The sequence below is a fragment of the Myotis brandtii genome, unplaced genomic scaffold (genome assembly GCF_000412655.1).
Source record: "Myotis brandtii unplaced genomic scaffold, ASM41265v1 scaffold115, whole genome shotgun sequence".
Classification (NCBI taxonomy): domain Eukaryota; kingdom Metazoa; phylum Chordata; class Mammalia; order Chiroptera; family Vespertilionidae; genus Myotis; species Myotis brandtii.
In genome coordinates, this window is record NW_005353967.1 from 19,773,142 (window position 1) to 19,779,493 (window position 6,352).

Sequence of the window (6,352 nt, forward strand, 5' to 3'; positions counted from 1 at the left end):
TATATAATTGAGATGGACATACATGGCAGTAACCCACACCTTGGGCCTGTTGGTGAGAGCTATCATAGAGGGGAAGGTCAAGTGGAAGCCTATGCACCCCTCCCACCTATATAGTGAGTCAAAAACAGTATAATCCTAGTGAGAAATAGCAGAGATTAATGCCACTCTTAAAGATGCAGGCATGGAAGTCCCTGGAATATCTGTTTAATTTGCTGGTCTGACTCTTAAAGGACCAGATGGATCCTGGACACTATTGCTAGCTCAACAAAGAAGTATTCTTAATCACAGCTGCCCAGCCAGTAGTTTTTTGGTTAGGACAGATAATATGGTCTCTGGTACATAGTATACAGCATTGATTTGGTGAATGTGTACTTTTCTATCCCAATCAGGAAAGATCAGAAACAGTTTGCTCCAGGGCCATGTTAACTTGCCACCATCTGTCATAATTTAGCCTGAAGACATCTGGACCATCTGGACACACTGCAAAACATCATATTGATTCATTACATTGGTGACATCATGCTGATCTGGCAGCATGAGTAAGAGGGTGTTAGCATGCTGTAGACTTTGGTAAGATACATGTACTCCAGAGGGAGGGAGATAAACTATAAAAATTGAAGTACTTGCCAATTCAGTAAAGTTTCTGCACAGACCATGGTCAGGTGCAAGCCAGGACATTCCCTTCAAAGTAAAGGACAGATTGCTACATCATACATCCACTACGACAATGAAGGAAGCACAATGACTGTTAAGCCTCTTTGGCTTTGGAGGCAACACATTCCACACCTAGGAAAACTGCCCAACCCATATATAGAAGGTGCCAGCTTTGAGCAGGGCTCAGAGTAGAGAATGGCTCTGCATCAGGTCCTGGCCATACGGGCCTGCCCTGGCCGGTGTGGCTCAGTTGGTTGGGCACCATCCTGTGCACCAGAAAGTTGCTGGTTCAATTCCTGATCAAGGGCACATGCCTGGATTGTGGACTCATCCCCCAACAGGGGGAAGAAGGCAGCTAATTGATGTTGCACTCTCACATGGATGTTTCTCTCTCTCTCTCTCTCTCTCTCTCTCTCTCTCTCTCCCTCTTGCTTCCTCTCTCTTTCTAAATAAAATAAAATATTAATATTCTTTAAGACAAAACAAAAAACACACCACAAATGACCATATGGCCCTCCCATTTAACCAGCTGAAGGAGGATGAAAAACTCCTAGCTTGGTTTATGGCTAGGCTGACTCAGTATACAAAACTAAAAGTGGATGCTGTCTGCATTATAGCCTTATGCAGGAGTGGCTGTGAAAGACAGTAATGAGACACTGTGTGAAAGACAAATCTTCCCAGTGGGCAGAGCTTCAGAAGGTGCACCTGGTCACCCACTTTGTACAAAAGGAGAATGGCCCAAAGTAAAAATGTACATGGATTCGTGGTTAATGATCAGGGACCTGGAAAGAGAAAAATTAAAATATCAGAGACAAGACGGTCTGGGAAAGAGATATGTAGATGGACATATGACAGTGGACACAAGGTGTGACAATTTATTTTATTGTATTTTAATGCCCAATGAAAGCACCTACATGGTCTGGACACCAAATAACCAAGCGGATAAAATATCTTGCACAGTTGACATTCATTGGCATGACAAGGCAAACATATGACATGGCCACAGTGGCAGAGATGGAGGCTTTGCATGGGTCAAACAACATGGACTCCCACTTATGAAGGCCGATCTAGTAATTGTCTGCTTTGAATGTTCAACCTGCCAGCAACAGAGCAGCAACACTGAACCCTCAGTGTGGCACTATTTCTTAAAAAGACCGATCAAGGAGAGATTTAAAATGGCGGCAGAGTGAGTGGATGCTGCACAGACATGCTCCCAGGAACAAACTGGAATTACAACTAAAATACAGAAAGGTCTGGCTCAGTGGATATAGGCCAGCCTGCGGACTAAAGGGTCCCAGGTTCGATTCCAGCCAAAGGCACATGCCCAGGTCGGGGGCTTGATCCCCAGTGTGGGGCGTGCAGGTGGCAGCTAATCAATGATTCTTTCTTATCATTGATATTTCTCTCTCTCTATCCCTTTCCCTTCCTCTCTGAAATCAATAAAAAAATAAAATATAGAAAAACGTCCTGAATAATCAATGTAAAACTTGCAGGAGAGAACCCTGACACCAAAAGTGGAGACTGCATAGAGACTGGTAGGAGGGGCGGAGGCGCTAAAGGACTGGCCGGGCACCCACAGACAGCAACTGAAGTCCTGGAGAGATATCTCAGCTATGGGGATTGCCACTGAGAACTCTGGGATCTAATCCCCAAGCTGTGTCCCCCAGCAAAGAACACAACTGAGCCACATAACATCTGGCTGTGAAAAGCAGCGGGGTTGCTGTCTGCCAGAGAGTGATTGCTGAAAATTCAGGCACCCTCTTAAAGGACCAATGCACAAAATTCCCTGTGGAGCCACCCACCTTGTGCTCTGACAGAGGGAGGGCAGAGTAGACTAGAGCTATGTGAGCAGAAGCCAGGATTGGGGACTCAGGGGTTAGAGCTCAGAAGGCAGATGACCCTAGTTTCCTGTGCTGAGTCATTCCCTCATGCAGCAGAGGACATCTTTCCCAAACAGACATTTGACTTGCCGGGGAGAAGACAGTTGACGCACCCTATTGGAAAACACCTTGCTCTGAGACCACTTAACAGACTAAAAATAACAATTAGACTCCAGGCAGAAGCAACTGCCCCACCCTGGGGCAAGTCAAGTCAGAATCCTATTAATCTGTAGGCAGCAGCAGTCTCTGGAGGTTTGAGGCTTTGCCTGATCTACTTAATCAGAAACAGCATTTGACACAGTCCTGCACTAGAGATTCAGAGGTGTAGAGGATCTACCGAATACAAAGTCACAAACCCAAACAGACAGCCAAAATGAGGAGACAAAGAAACAACCCCCAAATGAAAGAGCAAGAGAATTCTCCAGCCTATCAATGATTCTCTCTCATCATTGACGTTTCTATTTCTCTCTCCCTCTCCCTTCCTTTCTGAAATCAATAAAAAAAGAAAAAGAAAAAAGAAACAATCTTTGCATGAGAGCAATGCAAATTAAAACCACAATAAGGTATCACTTCACACCTGTAAGAATGACAATCATCAATAAATCATAAAAAAACAAGTGTTGGTGAGGATGTGGAGAAAAGGGAACCCTTGTGTACTATTGGTGAAAACGCAGATTGCTGCAGCAACTATAGAACACAGTATGGATTGGGGTGGTGAACAACACAATACAATATACAGATGATGTATTATAGAATTGTATACCTGAAACCTTTATCATCTTATTAACCAATGTAACACCAATAAATTCAACAATAAAAAAGAACACAGTAGCCAAAACCGGTTTGGCTCAGTGGATAGAGCGTCGGCCTGCGGACTGAAAGGTCCCGGGTTCGATTCCGGTCAGGGGCATGTACCTGGGTTGCGGGCACATCCCCAGTGGGAGATGTGCAGGAGGCAGCTGATCGATGTTTCTCTCTCATCGATGTTTCTAACTCTCTATCTCTCTCCCTTCTTCTCTGTAAAAAATCAATAAAATATATTTTAAAAAAAATTCAACATTAAAAAAAAAGAACACAGTATGGAGGTTCCTCAAAAAAAAAAAATTAAAAATGGATCTGCCTTATCACTCAGCAATTCCACTTCTGGGTATATATCCAAAGCACTAATTTGAAAGAACAGACACAATCCTATGTTCATTTCAGCATTATTTACAATAGCCTAAATATGAAAGTAACCCTGGTGCCCATCAATAGAGGAGCAGATAAAAAAAATAGTGCTACATATGTACAATGGAATATTACTCAGCCATAAGAAAGAATGAAATCTTACCATTTGCGACAGCATGGATGGACCTAGAGGGTGTTAAGTGAAATGTCAGTCAGAGAAAGATAAATACCATATGATTTCACTTACTGGGTGGCTGTGCGGCCCCATGTGTTCGACGAGCGCGAGAAGCACAAGTTCGTCTTTATTGTGGCCTGGAACGAGATCGAGGGCAAGTTTGCCATAACCTGCCACAACCGGACGGCCCAGAGGCAGAAAGTGGCATCTAAAGAACAAAATAAACGAACAAACAAAATAGAAGCAGGCTCATAGATACAGAGAACAGACTGACGGTTGCCAGAGGGGAAGCAGGTTGGGGGACTGGGTGAAAATGGTGAAGGGATTAAAAAGTACAGAGGGGATGTCAAGTACAGTATAAGAAATACAGTCAATAATATTGTAATAACTATGCACAGTGCCAGGTGGGTACTGTAAATATTGGGAGGAACATTTTGTAAAGTTTATGATTATCTAACACTATGCAGCACACATGAAACTAATACAAAATAATATTGAATGTAAAGTGTAATTGAAAAATGAAATTTAAAAAACACACACCTAATCTTTGGTCTGGAGCTCCAATTCTACTTCAGTCCTTTTTCTTTCACAGGTGTTACACCATCCACTACCCTCCAATACATTTGGACATTCCTGACTTTTCAGTGTCTGTTTCTGAGAGAATCTAACTAGAACAGGTGTCCATTAGGCCCTTAACTCAAGTTGTCCCCTGCTCCCAATCCTGGGATGTTTAACCTAACTAATCCAAACTATTTTTATATATAAAATGTAAAGATTTATTCCTTTCATACCTATATTATATGATTATTATAAAGATAAAATAAATATGTGCAGGAAAATGCTATGAAATTTGAAAATCACTATGCAAACTAGTATGGTTTTTATTAAAAGACCTAAAGAGTTAAAGCATTTCCCAGATTACCTAACAATTCACAGCAGTTTAAAAAAATTGCAAGAGATAAACATTTTCAAACCTTTTTCTGTAGCTTTACGTATTCCCAGGGAGTAATTTATACACTCAGAGATCTCGCTCGACAATCAGATACAGACCTAAATAAAGAATTGTAGAGTACTACAGTAGCCTTCCATGGGAGTTTTTGTTTGTTTCTTTTCATTTCTAGTGTAACAATTACTTAGATAGAGGAAACAAGAACCATTGAAACAACCCTTTTGACAAAACACAGTGGCCAGAGGACTAGGGGAAAATATTTAATACCCGTGTGACCACCAGTCAAGTTTCTTTAGCACTACAGTGATAAGGCATAATTTTATATCTGTGGATAAATACTGCAATGCATGTAAATAAAAATGTTTCCTATAAACATATTCTTTGTTTGCTTATTCTTATTCAGACTTATCCATAATGTATTACATGAAGAGACCTAGTGATTATGCCCACTTTTTATCAGGAAAAACTTTCAGGAGTAACTTTTCAGTAGAAAAGATGAAAATTTTTTTCTATAATGTGCTATTGTTTGCTTAGATGGTGATAACTATTTGTGATGGGTTTTCTTTCTTCCTACCTTCTCTGATTTTCATCTGAGAGTTGACACAAGTTCATTTACAAGCTTTGAAAATGTGTGGTTCCACATAAAGAACTACAAAAAGGTTTAAAAGCCAGTTCTGTTCCCTCTTGGCTCATCCTGCCCAAAGTGCCCCCCTCCCTTTCATTGTCAAAGCAGATCCATAGGTCTAAAATGTCCTACTGAGTGACGGGGCTAAAACTTTTGCTGTTTAGTCAGATGTCAGGACAACACTGAAGTAAAGTAAGTGTAGCTGACAATGCACGGTTAATTCAAGCGAATTTGTATATGTTTTTGAAATATGTATAAAAGTTAAAGAACGAATTCTCATTGTACTTTACTGCGGATGCAGAATACCTGCAACATGAATTGGACACGAATAAGAAAAAAATGCCAATAACGTACACTGGATCATAAGATCCACTAGGATATTTCAAGAATGTTTTATCATAGTTCAATATGGACAGCAGCATTCTCCAGATTTACATGATTTTTATTTTTTTATTTTTTTTGCATGTGCATTCTGGGAATTCCTAATTGAACACAACTTCAAAAGTGCTCAAACCAATGATCTCAAAATGAGGCTCAAAGAACTGCACAATGATGAAACCTGAAGCAATAAAACACCGATGAAATTGTGTCTCGAGAGTGTGAGGGTACATCCAACAGTTTGGGGGAACCCCAAAAGTTCATCACAAGGTTCGCGTAATGTTACGGAGTACAGAATACAGGACTTCTCCATCCCGACTCCCCCCAGGGGGATGGAGGCAGACTTACATTTGAGGGCCCCCTTTGAACGGCTGGAGTTCGAAAAGTCTCCGTTCCTCAGCCTTTGCTCCTTTTCTCCCGGGGTTCGGAGGCCACCTGGCCCGCGGGGCACACCTGTCACTCTAACCCCCTCAGACCCCGCAGCCTGCGGGAGGCGGCGGCGGAGCTGAGGGAGGAAAGCGTCG

At 41.8% G+C, this 6,352-nt stretch overlaps 1 long non-coding RNA gene across 1 annotated transcript; it reads right to left on the reverse strand.

Annotated features, from left to right (window-relative positions):
- Positions 1 to 1,410: 1,410 nt before the first annotated feature.
- Positions 1,411 to 6,346, reverse strand: LOC102247195. Its single transcript, XR_313122.2, has 3 exons — positions 6,177 to 6,346; positions 3,865 to 3,887; positions 1,411 to 1,436 (listed from the first exon to the last, which is right to left on the reverse strand). It is a non-coding gene; the product is annotated as an uncharacterized LOC102247195 (long non-coding RNA).
- Between the last annotated feature and the right edge of the window lie 6 nt (positions 6,347 to 6,352).